This window comes from Bos taurus, chromosome 21 (assembly GCF_002263795.3).
Source record: "Bos taurus isolate L1 Dominette 01449 registration number 42190680 breed Hereford chromosome 21, ARS-UCD2.0, whole genome shotgun sequence".
In the NCBI taxonomy this organism is placed as follows: domain Eukaryota; kingdom Metazoa; phylum Chordata; class Mammalia; order Artiodactyla; family Bovidae; genus Bos; species Bos taurus.
Window position 1 is genome coordinate 8001036 of NC_037348.1, and position 17767 is coordinate 8018802.

Consider the following 17767-nt stretch of genomic DNA (forward strand, 5'->3'; position numbering starts at 1 on the left):
GAAGTACACATTTTGATGGCATGGAGTCCGTGCACATTGTCGTGCACGCGTGCTCACCACCCATTTGCAGAACCCTTCTCATCTCGCACAGCTGAAACTCCCCTGTAAGTCCCCATTCCCCTTCCCTGTAAGTCTCTAACCAAAAAAACGTCTTTGATTGTTAATGTGGCCAGTGCTTTGTAGGAGGTGAGCAGGGTGCTGTGACATAAATCAGTGGGGCAGCAGGAATGGTCCCCACTCAGGAGAGATTTTTTGGGGATGAAGACAGCCAGGCCCAGCGCTGCAGGTAGGAGAGGCAGGTTGAGGGTGGGAAGAAGCAGAAGCCAGGAGAAGGAACAGCCTGTCTGAAGGCCCAGAGGCTCCAAAGGGTTTGCCTTTTTCTAAAAGGGAAAAGAAGGCAGTGTATGTGGAGCGGGGGCCAGGAGCGCGGGAAGTTTTCAGTTCAGTGTGTCTGTGTGCTTTGGTGTGTCTCTGTCACAATTCAGTAAAGTCGCCCTCGAACTGGCACTAAATTAAAACGAGCCATGTGTGGCTTTTCAGTAGCCTGCACCCCAAACTCCCAGCTGCATCCCAGAACTCCGGGCAGTGCCTGCTCCAGGAAATCACAGAGATCCTTACTGCATGGACGAACGAGTTCCTCCTCGCTGCTGCACGCCTGCCGCCGGGAGCTCTGGGAGGAGCAGGTGGCTGTCCTGCTCCCGGCTGCCCTTCCCAGCTCAGTGGCCTGGAGGGAGGGTCAGGATGCAGGAATATCCCCATGGCACTGGCGCCCGGGATTGTTTCTGTGAAGCCGGAGCAGTGGGTTCTAGATAGGGAGGTGCAGGTGGCGTGAGAACTGGACAGTCTGACGGGTGCTCCGGCCAGCTGGCCGCCCTCCCCACCTCCACGAGGATGAGCCAGCCTGGGCTGCCTGTGCGCAAAGCCAGTGTTTTGGGTTTTTTTTTCCCAAACAGCCTGCACATGTTGTCAGTTGCAATGCAGAGGTCTAGCCTGGAGATCCTGGAAGAGAGTCCTTTGACTTGGAAAATCGCAGCGGCAGACATTTTTACACAGCTCTCAAGCAAGCCTCCAAGTGGTTCTTGCAGAACCCATAAATTTGAGGAACCTCAAAATGGACAGTAGAAACTAGTTGCAGAGCCCTTTTGAATAGCTGTATTGAGCACTGCCTGTTCAAGCATCGATGATGCCTGTCTCAAAGGGTTCCCCTCCTCCTCTCCCTCGTCCACCTTAGCCCAGAAATTAGCACGGTAGATGCTGCCTCATCTTTCTTTATTGCTTATGTGGAGTTTTTTCCTTCCCATGGAGGAAGGAGCTTGTTTATTTCTTTGCTACTGCTCAAGAGCCTTCATCTAACCTGAAAAAAAGTTGTATTAAGTTATTTTGGAGCAGTTTGTGACTCTTTTTGAAGACTCAAATGAAGTCTTTTGAAACATAGACAATTTGTTTGTCTAAAGCTTTCAGAGCTTACTGCTTACTAAAAGTTGAAGTTTAACATCCATGCTTGTGAATTAATCTGTCCAGGAAAATGAAAGTGAAATGCACTCAGTCATGTCCGACTCTGTACGACCCAGTGGACTATACAGTCCATGGAATTCTCCAGGCCAGATTACTGAAGTGGGTAGCCTTTCCCTTCTCCAGGGGGTCTTCCCAGTCCAGGGATTAAACCCAGGTCTCCTGCATTGCAGGTGGATTCTTTACCAATTGAGCTATCAGGGAATCTGTCCTTGGCTCTCAGCAAACTGACTCAACCCCACCCACCCCTCATCCATTTGCATCCTTAAAGATCTGCATCTTTAAAATAATAATTGAAACTGCATTGGACCCCAAACGATGTAGTCTTAGGTAAGTCACTGTCTACCTTGTGCTAATGAAGATTATTTTGGAGCAAATGGATTTCAGAACAGCACTAAAAAATGGAATTGGATGCTAAAGCTAATCCAGAATTTATAATTTGTTTGGGCAGAGATGAAATTTGAAATAGTTTAGAATCCTGTCTCTTGGTTTTCTTCCTTGTTTCTTTTTTAGCCATGTTAACCATCCCTCTGAAACAAAATCTTGTGTGATCCTCGTTGTCTGAAACTAGGTCTCTCTCTCTCTGCCCTTCCCAGCACATCATGGCCCATAAGGCACCTCCAGGGGATTCGATAGAGACACTTGAGTCACAATGTGAGGCCACTTATCTCACCTACCCCATGCGCTCACTGGTCAGCTGAGTGGGCGGATAGTTGGCAGAGCCAGGATGGAACCCTCGGACCTTAAAATCTAGTCTAGGGACCGAATTGTCATGGCTAATAATTACAGAGGGCCTATGACATGCTGGGGAAAATGCTCAGTACAGTTGCATGGTTTTACCACATTTAATCTTGCACCCAAAGCACAAGGTGGTACTATTTGTCTTCAATGTATACTGAGGACACGGAGTCCCTTTGTCACGCTGTAGTCAATAAATGGCAAAGCTGGGATATAAACTCACTTCTGTGTCACCCCAGGGCCCGTGTTCTTCTCTAATCTGAACACTGTCTGCTCATTCTTGCTGTGTCTCCAAAACAGGGGGTGAACATCTCACAGTTTTAAACACTGACTCTCCCTAAAACCAGTTTACTTAAAAAGTAGATAGACATGACTTAGGTCCTTAAAAATGTGACCAACCTGGCACATAAATGGGCATAGGCGGTTTCTAAGTTTTTGCTTTAAATTTTGCCGGCATAGCTTCTTGGCTGGTAGTCCTGTTTGCGTTGTAATATATTTTTGACACTAGTTATGTGGAGAGAAATGCTACCACATGCCATTGTGCTGCTCCACCCTCAGGGCAAACCAAGGGTGTCCTGGGGTCACATCAGGGGACCTGTGCCCAGAGCCGGAAATTGCTGAGTGGGAGGGACTTGGGTGAATGACAGTGTTCCAGGGCTGGTGGACTTGGTGCATAGAGTCTCTCATAAACATGTCGTGACGTGTTAATATATAAGCTAAGACATGTTGAAGTGTCCCACTCTTTTCTGTTCTGTTTCTTCGTTTTCACTGATGCTTCTTTCAAGTATCAAAATATCTCCTGCAGGTTTAAGACCAAGGTAAAGATTCATCTTTGTTGTTGCTCAGTCGCTAAGTCGTTTCCGACTCTTTGCAACCCAGTGGACTGTAGCCCGCCAAGCTCCTCTGTCCATTGGATTCTCCAGGCAAGGATACTAGAGTGGGTTGCCATTTCCTTCTCCAGAGGATCTTCCCAACCCAGGGATTGAACCTGCATCTCCTGCATTGGCAGGCAGATTCTTTACCAAAGAACCACCAGGGAAGCCCAAAGACTTACCTTAGGCAGATTATTATTCTTGATGTCCATCATTGTCCAATGTGAAGATACAAGAAAGAAGCCCCAGATAAAGGAAATAGGACCATTGGCTGCTTTCTCCTGGCTGCCTTCGGTGTACACTGATTGTTTGTATGAATCAAAAAAGCAAGACGTGCCCCTTACGAAGGGGCAAAGCCACGTGGCCGCTGCTCCTCTGCTCCCACATGTGAGACCTGAAAGCCAGCCAGGATTTGAAAGTATTGGATTGGGATAATGTTATTTTTTTCAAAACACCTGGCTAATTTAATATGAAGTGTTTATACTTCATTTTTCTGACAGTGGGTTTTCCATGTAGGTGGTAGAAGATTTCCTGTTAAGTTTTGCAGGTTCCAGGGGAGGGGGGTTGCACGTGTGCCCTCTGTGGTCACAGGCACGAAGGGGATGGCTCAGTCCACTTCATTACCATGGCGTGGGCGGATGCAGGCCGCTGCAGAAGGTGTCCTTTCAACCCCTGGACTGTTGCAGGTTCACAGGTATGTTAATGAAAATTAATAGGAATGGCCTTTTTAGGAATTCCAAATATTGAGTCTTGAGGAAGGATCATCTTTCCCCTGAATGTGTGCTCCGGTTGGAATTGCTGTCGAGAGCACCCCGTGGGTGAAACGGATATTTCGAGCATGACTGAGCTTATTAAGAGCCTGAGGCGCTTCCTCTACCGGGGGTTTAGAAATTTCAAAGGATGGGGGTTGAGGAGGGAGGAATTAGGAGCATGCGATGTTGAGCTGGCAGGAGAGTGGAAGCAACAGGTTCAGTACTTATCTTCTGTGCTCCTGCAGAGCCCTGGCATGGGCTGAGGATGGGAATTTAGGAAGATAAGGTCTTACCATCTGTGGAGCCAGAGAAAGTGGATTTGGGGGACAGTTTAGAGGCTTTTATTTAGGAGGGGATGGGGAGAGGGCAGGGCGGTGGCCAGGGGATGATGAGAATACATTTAACAGGTTTTGCTTAGAGGAGAAGAGGTATATTTGTGCAGTGGGAGGTGTGTGCAATTTGGAGGGAAATACCTGAATAGGCAGTTTCAGAATTGGAAAATGGGGAACAAAGCCATTTCGAAATTTCTGATAGTATCAGAGCACATTTGTGGATGGGTTATGGCAAGGGGTCCTGTGCTTTTACGGTTTGAGATCCTTCTCTTTTCTGGGGAGTGTGTGTGTTGGGCTGGGGGATGGTAACATCACATCACAGGGTGACTGGAGCCCTGGGCCCCAGGTCCTGGCATCAGCTCTCTGGGCTGAAGACAAGTGAAGCCAGATATTGATCTGAACTCCGAATTCTAGAGATGCTTTCAGCTCCAGCAGACGAGGAAGACTCCTTCCTTTGGGCGTTCGTCTCATTTCAGAGATGCTCCCAGCTCAGTGGGGAAGCAAAGCAAAGTCATGCAGCCTAGACTGGGAGTGAGGTGTGAGCCCTAGGTGAGGGGTCCTCCTGGGTGAACAAAAACCAAGGGATCTTTGCCTTTCCCAAGCCTGCCCCTTAAGGAGCACAGCATAGAGCCTGGCTCAGGCAATGAGCAAACGCTGACTTTAGCCTTTACCCTGGGTTTCAGGTCACTTTGATTGTTTGCAAAACATGTTCTGTCTTCGTCACTTGCCAGTACTTGTTCTCTCTGTGAGTAGAACACCAGCGTCCTGAGGGATGGGCTCGTGGGCCATCTGCAGCCAGGGTGGTGGCTTGCTTCCACGCCTCCCCGAGCCCTCTGCTCGGAGGTGAGGATGCCCTGGAATGTAGGTTTTCACAGGAAACTCGAGGAAGTTGCTACAGAGCTTAATCCTCTGAAGGAGAAAACAGATGACTTTTTAATATTTTCAGATCTTTGTTTTCAGTTTATTCAAGTCCAGGATTTTGGATAAAATTTTGGAAGAAAAGATTTATGCTTGAGGAGTCTACCTTTTTTTTTTTTCAAGTGACTCGGCCAGTTTGAGGTTTTGTAGTTTTAGGGAAACGGTTAAGAAGTTTACTTGGGGAAGGAGAATCCTGTGTTCCGAAAGTAGCTCCCTGCTGACCCCTTCCGTTGCAGGCATGCTTTGCACACTCCCGCCGTGTGCCAAACGTGTGCGTCACAGGCACACTCGTTGGAGCCTGAGTGCAATTGGACCCCTTTATGTTTATGGACTTTTTGTGCAAATTACTTTAGTCTTGGAGCCAAGGGCAGAATGAAGGAATGATCCTCGGATGTGATTTCCAAGTTTGGGGCCTCATTTACGTTTTGCCTTGCCCTGCTTGTTTTTTTAAGATAAAGTTAGCCTGAGTGTTAAGTTGTTTCATCTTTCAAAGCAGATTCCCCTGAACCCTGGAAATCAGACTGTAGGATACAACAGATAATGTTCAGGAGGCAGTTGAAAGATGAAGACGTGGGATGCAGGAAAGGTTGCTCAAACAGTCAAACAGGAGGGGGAGACAGAGCCACCCACCTCCCGGCACAAGCCAGGCTTGCTGTGCGTTGTCTCTTGGCAGGCAGGCTGCTTGCCATGATGGCGGGGCGAATGAGTGGCAGTGTCTGAAGGGAAATCCCTGGAATTTCCACCCAGCATTTCAGAGCTCACAGTAAGCTCTATCATATTTTGCTTCAGATTTCAGCTTTCTTAGAGCCCTAAGTGATGTTGGGTGGGCCTCCCGCAAAACCATTCACTTTATAATCTGGATAACACTCTGGGGGAAAACAGACACCAAAAAATCGGAAATGATACAAGGGAAAAATGATACTAGATATTTAATGGCTCAGAGAGCAAATAAAAATTCACTCTCAGATGTTTTATTAATTAATAGGAAAAGGCAGAAGACACCTGTGAGCCCGTCTCTGTTGGGGATTTACAACTGAAACACTGTCAGTTAGCCGTGTGAGCAGGACATGCCTGTGACGGCACTTGAGTTGAACCAAGTATTACCTGTTATTTACGAAAGAGAGCAAAACCCCAAAATCTCAACTCTTAGTGTTTTAAAAATGGGGAGGAGTCTTATTAAACTTCAGAATCCTTCAGTCACCCTTTCTGAAGTATTGAATCTGGGTTTTTCTCGGTTGAAATGGAGAAAATGATAGTTTCTAACACAATTGGTTATCAGTATGAAATCTTAGCACTTTGCATACATTCTGGCCAGGTTCATAACATTTTTATTAAATGTGCTGTCCCACCATCCACAAAAAATAAAAACTAAACAAAATATAAATATGAGCCAACAGAATTCTGTGAGAACAGTAGGTTTTGTTTAATAGTAATCTTTGCAAGGACATGCCAACATTCTACATTTGTGTGCTTTTTCATGGCACTTTGGAATCATGAGATAGATTAAATGTAAGTTCTGCAAATTTGGGGGTGTCTGTGTGTCCAGTTCTCCAAAAAGTGATTCTCATAAAGTTCGTGTGGTAATTCCATTAACCAGAACATATGACTACCTGGGACACCGGTTCCTCCTTCTCTCCCTATAACAGGGTCTACTGTACTTTGAAAGTCTGGTGGATCTTTTGTGGTTTCTCAACAGTAGTAAAAATAATTTAACTCCAGGAAATAGAGCCAGCAATCAGATTAGATAACGGAAAAGAATAATGTGGCGTTCTAGCATAACAATATACTCCACAATACATGTTTACAAGTCCAAAAGTGTGCCACCAGGAAGTAACAAGATCAAAGGAAAAACGACCAGAGAGGCTGGAGGGTAATAAATCACTGGAAGGTTGTGATCTGTAGTGGTTGTTATTCATGCTCCTTGGGTAGATTTAATTACAGAAAAGGGGGAGGGGTGGGCAGGCATTTTTCTCTCTAGTCACCTAAAAAAATTCGCAAAGCACAATGCTATGTTTAAAAAGCATAGACAGTTTCAAAGGGCTTAAACAAATTTCAATTTATGCGCTCAGAACTTAAGCTCCCAAGAAGAAAATGGACCAAAGATGTTGAGAGACCGGTCATTCAAGAGGTACTACAGGGGGGTGGGGTGGGGGTGAGGGTGGAATCCAGGTGACCCAAGGGACCCAAGCTTACTAGCAGCCAGAGAATTGAGCGGAGATGCCTTTTGCCCCTTCTGACATCAGGAAAGAAAGGGAAAAAAAATGTAATTAGGGATCATTTTCCCCTTTTTAGGAAGACGTGCCCCACCTTGAGGCTGTAGCAAAGAATGGTACTGTGATCCCCAGAAGAGGTTTTTTTTTTTTTTTTTTTCAAAAGAGGTTTCCAAGGGAGCTTTGCAAAATTGTGAGGTCCTCGGCCAGATGGGTGTGCTCCCAGGGAGGCAGCTTTGGAGGGACTTGTCCAACACCTAACAAGAGGCTGCAGCATAACTCATCTACGTGTGCGGGTTTGCGTGTCCCAGTCTCCATCCACACAGACTGTAAAAATCTACCTCCACGGCGACCTCACTAGTTCTGTTATCACTGTCTCCTGGGGAGCGGTTCCGATGTTGACATACTGTATCCAAAACATTGCTGGTTTCTAAATAGTAGTTTCCCTGCGAGTGGCTGCCTTCAGTTGATTCATTTAAATTATGTTGACATAAATATTTATGCGTAGGGAAAGGGGCTTTTTCATGTTTCGCTGAAGCGTCGCACCTTCTGGACCAGCAGTTTCTACCAAAGTAAACAGGCAGCAGGGGAGTGTAGCCACAGTTGTGCAGCACGGAGCTGCTCCTGGGCATGTGCGGCAGGCAGCGTATCAGTAGCAGTGGTACTGGTCAACACCAGGGGGCGTGTAGTTGCCCAGAAATGGACCCTAACCCCCGTTTTAAGAGATGCAGCCAAAACCACAAAGCTGGAGGCCTCTCCCTCCGAGCTTGGTCTCCACTTGGATGAAACAGCCCCCAATTTGTCCCTGCGGGACACAGGCCTGCCTTGTTTGGAAATCAGCAAAGTTTAGGAGCCCACAATACCTCACATAACTCTGTGTACAGTAACGGGGAGTGGAAATAGGGCTGTGAGCACGCACAAGCAGACAAGTTATAAATATAGACTACTCTCTCAATTCCTCTTCAGTTAGTCATGAGGGGCAGTGTGAGTTTTATAAACTTATAAGGAATATACAAACAGTTCCAAATTTAAAATAACTTGGAGTAATTTTTAAGTGTGTGAAAAGAATATATATTTTTTTCCCACCCTGTCCATTTACTTGTCTGTGACAGCAGGTACCTCGTGTGCTCACGCCTGATGGTCACAGAACTGGGGAAGAGTCTCAGAAGAACTCCTCATCAGGTGGGGATATTTCTCCTCCTCTTTGGAGAAAGATTCAAGGAGAGCTGGAGGGAGGGGTGAGGGGTGTGAGAGACCCTGTGCTTCCGTGTGGAGAAGCCGGCAGAGACCCCAGAGCAGGGGCAGGTCCGTGCTTCCGTGTCTCTTTCCCGGGTTTTTCCTCCTATTAGAACTTGTCCGTATTTGTAAAAATTTTTTATACAGGCTTCGAGTGTGAGTTCAGCAGAAGGAATCTTTGGAAGATGTTAGAGTACATTACGGAGAAGGCAATGGCACCCCACTCCAGTATTCTTGCCTGGCAAATCCCATGGACAGAAGAGCCTGGTAGGCTGCAGTCCATGGGGTCAATAGGAGTCTGACACGACTGGGTGACTTCACTTCCACTTTTCACTTTCATGCATTGGAGAAGGAAATGGCAACCCACTCCAGTGTTCTTGCCTGGAGAATCCCAGGGACGGGGGAGCCTGGCAGTCTGCCATCTCTGGGGTCGCACAGAGTCGGACATGACTGAAGCGACTTAGCAGCAGCAGCAGAGTACATTAGCATAGTTTGATTTTCTAAAGAGTATATTCTGTTTTATAAACACAGAGGCAGTGGAAGTCAGGCCCGCCCTCCCCTCTTAGCACCTGACTTTCTTCCTTTCCTTTTCCCTGCTTCCACTCTCCGGAGGCCTTTCTGAGAGGCAGCGTCGACTCCCGTTTGCCAGGCCCTCGTCCAGAGGTGAGGATCGTGAGGACACCTAGTTTTCATCAGGCAGAGCCGGCAGGAGGCTCTCAGACTGGGGGACCCTTCCTCCACAGGTTGCGTGGCTTCTCCTCTCATTTCCTACTATCAGGATGACAGAGTCTAGTCAGTGTGACAGGTTCAAGTCTCTCTCCCTTTAGAATAGATCTAGACCGTGAGTAGATCCTGGAGTCCGAATAGTTGATGGAAACATCAGCTTCTGATCACCATGCCTGTGTTTCTCTCACTGCACAGGAACAGAAGGGCTTGTGGGGCCAGCGTTGTCGCCCGCGGGTCACCAAAGTCAAAATTTAGGAAAGGAAATGCAGGGGTGAGGGACTGATGCACCACAGCGCAGATGAACCTGGAATGTGTCGTCCTGAGTGGGAGAGCCAGACCCAGAGGATCCCGTGGGGAGCTGGCCCCGGCCATGGGCCCCCGGGGACCAGTTTCGGGGCAGACACTTTCTCCACGGATGTTGGGCTGGGGGCGGGGGGGCTTTCAGGATGATTCACACATTACATTTATTGTGACCTTTACTTCTACTGTCGTTACATCAGCTCCACCTCAGATCATCAGGCATTAGATCCCAGAGGCGGGGGCCCCCTGGTGTAGTATATGATTCAGTTTGTATGAAGTGTTCAGAAGAGGCAGATCTGTAGAGTCAGAAAGTTGATCAGTGATCGCCTGGAGCATCGGGGCAGGGGAGGGGTAGACAGCTTCCTCTTTGGGGTGATGTTTGTGTAAGTCTGTGAATATGGTAAAAGCCATCAATTTGTACACTTTAAATGGGTGAAATTGTGTATGAGTTCTATTTCAGTCAAGCTGTTATGAAAATTGTGAGGGAAGAAAAAAAAAATCACAGCACCCACAGTAACCAAAACCAGCAGTTTAGCCAAAGGAAGATTCCTGGCCTGCCTTCTGCTCCTCACTTAGCTTTTGCTGTGAATTGGAGTCCTGCACTGTGTCTGCATTGATGGCTGCTCTTTCTTTACTCTTCCTAATTAGCTCTTGACATTTTTACTTAATAATGGTGCCCTGAATAACCTCCCTCTTGGTTTCTTTGTTGCCTCTTTTTTTTTCTTCTGTGTTCTCAAGAGTCCGCTCAGCGCTGCATATTAGATCCTGGAGACTACAGGGGTCCGGTGTTACTTTCTGTGGATGATCATTTCTTTTGCTCATTAATGAAATCCTCATAGATGCCTTTAGTAGCTAGTATGAAACATATCCCCAAACATCGTAGCTTACCTGTGTACTAGTCAGTAGGGATCTACTTGGAACTTGGCTATTTCTGTGATCTTAGATTATATATGTTTATGTGCCCAACCAAGGGGAAGGCACAGACCTGTTTTTTCTTTTTCCTGACCAAGGTTGGAGCCTTGCTGAGACATAGGCGTTGGCGAAGAGAGTGAACTCTGGTTATCTAATCTCATGAGCAAGACTTGTTTGGGTGAAAAGGGTTCTGTGGGTCACCGAGTCTCCCCGGGTCTGGCTGCTCTGGCTCCTGACAGCACACTTGCTTATATATGTGGTCGCCTTTGCCCCACAGAACATGCCCTAGCCGCCTTCTACAACAGGAGCCACTGCTTCACCATTGCAACTAAGCACTGAGGGCTGCTGATAGACTCATCAGGGCTCAGCCTTTGAGAGAGAGAAGAATATCTTTGAGAGTTCTATTTGCTGTAACCCAGTTAATAGAGAATCAGATGGTGACTGCAGCCATGAAATTAAAAGGCGCTTGCTCCTTGGAAGAAGAGCTATGACCAACCTAGACAGCATATTAAAAAGCAGAGACATTACTTTGCCCACAAAGGTCCGTCTAGTCAAAGCTATGGTTTTTCCAGTGGTCATGTATGGATGTGAGAGTTGGACTATAAAGAAAGCTGAATGCCGAAGAATTGATGCTTTTGAACTGTGGTGTTGGAGAAGACTCTTGAGAGTCCCCTGGACTGCAAGGAGATCCAACCAGTCCATCCTAATTGAATATTCCAGTCCTGAATATTCATTGGAAGGACTGATGTTGAAGCTGAAACTCCAATACTTTGGCCACCTGATGGGAAGAACTGACTCATTGGAAAAGACCCTGATGCTGGGAAAGATTGAAGGCAGGAGGAGAAGGGGATGACAGAGGATGAGATGGTTGGATGGCATCACTGACACAATGGACATGAGTTTGAGTAAACCCTAGGAGTTGGTGATGGACAGGGAGGCCTGGCGTGCTGCAGTCAAAGAATCAGACACAACTGAGCAACTGAACTGAACTGAATAGATACAGGGCTTCTCAGGTGGCGCTGTTGGTAAAGAACCTGCCTGCCAGTGCAGACAACTTAAGAGACATGGGTTTGATCGCTGGGTCAGGAAGATCCCCTGGAGCAGAGCATGGTAACCCACTCCAGTATTCTTGCCTGGAGAATCCCATGGACAGAGGAGCCTGGTGGGCTACTGTCCATGGAGTCACAGAGAATCAGACACGACTGAAGTGACTTAACGCACACACCAAATAAATAATGAATGCTTAGTGGGTACATCATCCTTACTCTCACCTGCATGCTTGACCCTTCTCCAGAGCATCATGTTTCGTGTTTTGTCCTTCCTCCAGACTAAGTGGTTCACCTTAAGGGAAAGAAAGAGGATGTTGAGACTGGTGGTTTATTTTTTCCTGGTGGATGCCAACTTACAGAGAAAAGTGGCATGAGAAGAGCCCCCTAGCCTTTTGCTCTTGGACAGCAGAGCCTGGCGAGAACTTCGTGCCAGCATGGAGCAGAGCAGGGGAAGAGCCTGTCACCCAGTCAGATAGATCTGGGATCCAAGCCCAGGTTTCCAGCTTGATAGTTATTCACTTGGATGGTTAATGGCCCTGGAACGTTATAAAATCTCTGTGCTTCCATGTGGGCATCTACCGATGAGCATGATGCTACTGCCCCATGTGATCGTTAACATTAAGTTAAATAGTATATATAAGATTGAGTCCTGTGTTTAGACTCAGAGCGCATTCATGTAGGAGAGACTCCAGCAGCTATTGTGAAAGGACAGGAGCGTTAGGTGGTTAGATGGTCGGAATGAGCTAGCTGGGTGGGACAATGGGAGTTACCTTGAAGGGCATACAGAAAGCCCTCAAGTGTGCTGCCTCGGTCATGGAAGACCGCCGCTGGGCTCAGTGCCCTGGTGCTGCAGCTGTTCAGACTGCTTCTGCAGCCTTAGGTAGGTTGTGGACAGGTGTTAAGGAGCAGTGATGTTCGTGTATGTTGAATGAACTGTGGCTTGAGTATGGCCTTCAGGAGGAGGCCAGGATCACAACCTTGGAATTTTGAGACTGAGCAACTGTCCAGGGCTATTAGGAGTTCCAGACACCTGAACGAGGCCTGGGGGAGCGCCCTGTAGGAAAACGCATCCTGGGTGGCGGTGAGGAGGAGCTTGGTCAAGCAGGGTGTGGTTGGGCAGTAGCACTTTCTCTAAGGAAGAGCTCCCTGCAGCACTGCTGTGAGGCTCGCCTAGGTTTCTGAAGAGCAGTGCCTCAGACACACACGGGATGATGGCCTCTTAACTTTGTTTCATCTCTGAGGATCGGGGCTTGATGAAAGGCAGAACGTGGCTGCAGAAGCCCTGGTGTGTTTGAACTGGGGCAGATCTAAGGGCTCCGGGAGCTTCCCACAGGAGGGTCTCTGCTCCTGCGTGTTCTGAAGCCACCTCCTGGCCCCTCGGAAGGAGTGAAGGCTGGAGAAGACAGTTGACGGGAAGGCAGGGGTGAGGAGGGAGGTGTATCACTTCCTGCCCTCTCTGTGTGCCTTGGTGCTGCAGAACGTCCATCTGCTGACCCAAAGATGCTTAGTTCAGGGCCCTTCCTCTTCGGAAGGAAGAGGACTCAAAACTGAGTCTTGAAAACCCCTTGAAAGACTGCAAGGAGGAACTCCTTTGTGCACTCTGGACTCAGGAGAAAACAAGCACTTTCAGGCTCACTAATTTATCCGTTCAGGAGCCGAGGTCTCCCTTTATTAACCAGCCTCTGCAGGCTCCCGAGAGCTCTGTTTGGGGATCTTCCTGCGTGTCCCTGGGTGCCCTCCCCATGCTCCAGTGCTCATGCTAGCCTTGATGCTTCCAACAGAGAAACTGAAGTTATCTTCAGGTTCTAACCATTACGTTGTCTCTTAGTCTGGCCACTATGATGATAGAATGTTTTCTCCTGCACAGGAGGTGGTTTCTTTGGCTTTGAGAAGAGAAAGCTTAGAGGGGACACAGCTCTTCTTTCTGAATGTTTCAGACACCAGGGTTACCACCTGATTCCTCTTAATGGCTACAGTTTTCCAGGCAGAGAAGCCGGCTGAAATGAACTGGGGTTTCTAGGCAGTGATTCTCTGGAGTTTTCTGGTACCAGTTTCTCAAGACGGTCAAGACAGATTCTTCTTATCTTCCTTTTGAGAAAATTGTGCTTTACTCATTGTATGTATGATTTGTAAATACATATACACGTGCATACATATGCGTGTGAGTGGAGCTCACACACTGTTGTGCCAGGTTTATTTCATGAGTCTTAGCATTTTTGTGTAAGCCTACTTTTCCACACTAGCTGACATATTTAGAGAACTCCAGACTAAAACACCGGGGTGAGACAGCTTCATCTTGAGCCCGGGAAGCCTCGCGGCTCCTCTCCTCTCTACCCCTTTGATGGTTTCTCTTCTTGGACTGGTGGGTGGGGAGGAGTGTGTGCCTGAGGTCAAAAGGCAGGAGAGATGGAAGAGTACTTGGCAGGATAAAAGGCCGTGGGCCCCCCTGGCCCGAGGTGGGCTCTCCCTGACCCTCTCTGCAGTCCCTCATGGCTCCTGGAGATGGGACACTCTTCAGTCCAGCTGGGACATCCCATCAAGGTGGCTCACCCACCTTCATGGCTGAAATGACCAGCATGGAGCTCCAAAGCGGCAGGGCCGTGCGTGCCCTCAGAAAGGACAGAGCCTTTCTGCCCTCGTGCCTCAACTCGTGCCGCTTGAGTTGATGAGCAAAGAGGAAGCAGTGAGGCCCAGCCTCGCCTGTAGGTCCTTGGGATCACTTGTGAGGCTTAGAAGAGGAATCCTGTAGATGCATTATTACCCTTACTTAAGCCTGAGCTCTGTGTTAGGTCTATTAAGGAGTGGAGCAGGGAAGACTAGAAGTGTGGGGCCCAGAATTCACAGGTGAATATACGGAAATCCATGTGAGCGGCCTATTTTAAGAGAATGTAGGTATCAGAAAGGCTCAGGGACTCTAGGCGCTGCTGGGCCCCGTGGGAGGTGGAGGCCTGCGGATCCCGGGTCCTGCCGGGCTCCGCTGCGTCCATCCGCTGACCGGGCCCCAGGGCACAGCATCCACGCAGTCCCAGGATTTCCCCATCTGTGCTGCTGCCCCTCTATCTGCACCACTGCCAGGGCTCACCGGCCCTTCGCTTGCCCCTCTCGTGTTCCCGCTGCCGTCCTCAGGAGCTGGGCTCTCTTACCTGCAGAACCTGCAGGACCGGGCCTGGCTGATGTCTTTAACGGTCAAAGGAGACTTACCCATCCTCCCAGCGAGCTGGCTCAGAGGTCTCTGGAGGAGAGGCCTTGGGTGGGCTTCTGGCTATGCTGAATGGGGCACTGCTGTGAGTCCAGCAGACGCAACTGGGGCTTCCCTCTCTTCCCCTCCCCATGGTGTCTGGTGGAATCAGCTCCTCTCCTGGCCAGGCAGGAAAACCACACACTCTCTGGACCACATGTCTCCCGGATGTACTTGGGAAGTTGAAGTGTGCTTTCCTGGAGTTAGCAGCCATTCACCTTAGTGCAGAGTGATGCTTGTCTCTTAGGAAAGGCACCCTCTTTTTATGGGGAACTGCGGTATGTCCCTTAGGGTACCCAGAAATACCTTAGAAAACCCTACACTAGTCTGGATTTTGATACAGAAACTTAACCTTATTTCAGTGTCCACGAACTGGTTCTGTCCTTTTGAAATTATTTGGGATAAAATGTTTGTGTTTTTTAAACTCGTGTGACTAAGTGGTCCCTTTCCCATTTTTTTCTTCTGTGAAGAACTTGAGTTCTCCATCTTCTCTTCCAAAATATGCTTGTAAAAGTTTCTCTGAAGTAAAGATTGTTAAAGAGTTTATTGGCAAGAAAAGAAAGAAACGTTTTTAAAATCCCTAGAAAGAATTTAATAAATACAAGGACTCCGGGGAGGGAAGGAGAGAGTTAAAGGTTGATGTGTGTGACTTTTTTCCTGTTCCCCAAAAAGAAGAAAATGAGCTTTTAAGCGCAACACCTTGTTTTTATGGGATTGTGGCCCTGAACGAATCCTTTCAGTGCAGATGTGGGACCTGTTGTAAGCTTTCTTGACAGTTTACATAGGCGTTTGTTTTTATTTTTGGTCATTGTAAAAATTCCAATGACCAGAAAGATCTCACGGGCAAAATCCACTCGCTTCCCCCTGCGTGTATTTGTTGGTTTATAGCACCTTCCGTTTTCCTTTTATTCTTAGAGGCAGAGATGCCTTTCATCACGCCAGGTGTGCTCCTTATTCATGGAAGCCAAGGAAGACGTTCCTTCCTTTCTCCCATAGCTCTGTGATTGGAAATTTGGTAACTGTACTAAATTTTAAGTTTTGGCACTCGCGTGGAGCAGCCATCGTCTGCTGGCTAGACACACTGCCCGGGGCTTTTCAAGAAATCCCTTAATAGTCCTGAACACTAATAATATTTATATACATTGAGATGAGGCAAAATTTACAGCGGGCTTCTGGGGCTGGCTCCAGGACTCTCTAATCCTGAACTTCCGCGGGTTCTCCTGCCTGCCTCCCGGAGCCCTCGTGGATCGTGCTGCAGCCAGGGGAACTCTGGCTTCCACCCCTGAGTTTGTCCTCCAGCAAATGGTCCCCTTTCTCTCTCTCTCTCCCCATCACACCCTGTTTTTATTCCCCCAAAGTATTTGATATGTGTTTGTGCACAGTGGCGTGATGTACCGTGGAAGATCTATGGTCGCAATTTGTGATCCCTTTAAGAGGAATTGTTCTGTCTAGGAACAGGATTTTACCTAATTTAAGCTTTACCGAAATTCCTTCTGAGGCAGCTCCCGTTGCTGAAACAAAACCCTACCTCCCTAGCCCGTGTGTTGCTGTGGCAGGAATTGACTAATGGTGCGGTTCCATGCAGTGCACCCCTGGAGGGGCGTGTGCTGCAGAGGACCACTGCCCAGAGATGCCATTTCCGGTGCAATAAGGAGCAGAGTGCAAAACATTAGCCACAGATACTTGGTTAGGTTTTTTTTCTCTTTCTCGTACTGGAAATGCCCAACATTTGTGTTTGAGTCTAAGCGTACCCAGGGCATTTTTATATGCTTTTAAATGCTTTTAGTCTTTAGCACTACATTAATACCTATTTGATATTGATGTCTGCTACTCATCATTTTATTGATATGTAACATTTTATTTAAATTGTAAGCAAGGGAAAAAGGGTTTTACAAGTAGACATTGTTCCTAGTTAGTCTCTGATGATGAGCATAATATTCTTAGCCACTGTTCGTTCCTCCAAACACAAGCCTGGTGGTGGTTGATGGCCAGTGAGCAGCCCTGGGGCCTTCAGTGCTCTGAACGGGGAGTGTGTGCTCAACATGGCAGGTCTGTGCTACGACAAATGAGCATGGTTTCTGCAGTTAGTTTCATTTTTAACCCTGTGAACCTCACAGATCGATTGTATTACAGGAACTCGGTAGGGACGGTAGAACATTTCTCCTCTGGCTTGATCCCGCTTCTTCTAGCACGGCCCCCTCTGGCCATCATACCCTCTGTGCTGCTGCCAAACGACCTCTTTCTACCGTGAAAATCAGACCGTCGTGTTCTCCTGCCCGAAATCTTCAGTGATGCCCACTGTCCGCCACTGAGCCAGAGTGCCTTGGACAGGCTCCCGAGGCCTCTCTGAGCTGCCCTTCTCCTCTCTCCCAGCATCACCTGTTACTGGATCCCTGCCATCTTCACGAGCACCCACTTCTCCCATCGCAGCCACTTAATCGCTTTTACACATGATTTCATCTGTTCCTCAGCTTTTAGCTTTCAGCTCCAGCCTTTCACACCTATGTGAAGCCTTCCTGGGCACCCAAATGCCCAAGGCAGGCTATGTACCACCACTTGATTCCTGTGCTTACCTGGTATATTATCCACCCCTTAAGAACAGGGTCTGGCACACAGCTGCAGTGCACACTCAATAAATAGTTGCTAGGTGGATGATTAAATGAAGGATAGGTAGTCTTATTCTCTCTTGTTTTTAGTTTAAAAACCTGAACTTAGGATTTGCAGAGTTATTCTTTCTCTAGATCTTGGGCCTTGAAGTTACCTCTATAATGGATATTTTGAACTTAGGCATTTAATCTGTAATTACTAGATCAAGTGTGATACCTGAGAGTCAAGTGTGTGGCCTCTGTGTGTGCATTTGCTGCAGATACAAGTTGGTGGTGTCAGCTTCAAGATGATGCTTTCCATAGACACAGCATTTTAGGAACTCCTACAACAACAGGCTTTTTTGATGTGACTGGAGATAGTTACTC

At 47.8% G+C, this 17767-nt stretch overlaps 1 protein-coding gene across 3 annotated transcripts in view; it reads left to right on the top strand.

Annotated features, from left to right (window-relative positions):
- IGF1R (insulin like growth factor 1 receptor) overlaps window positions 1–17767 on the top strand; it is a 306876-nt gene that overhangs the window by 220743 nt on the left and 68366 nt on the right.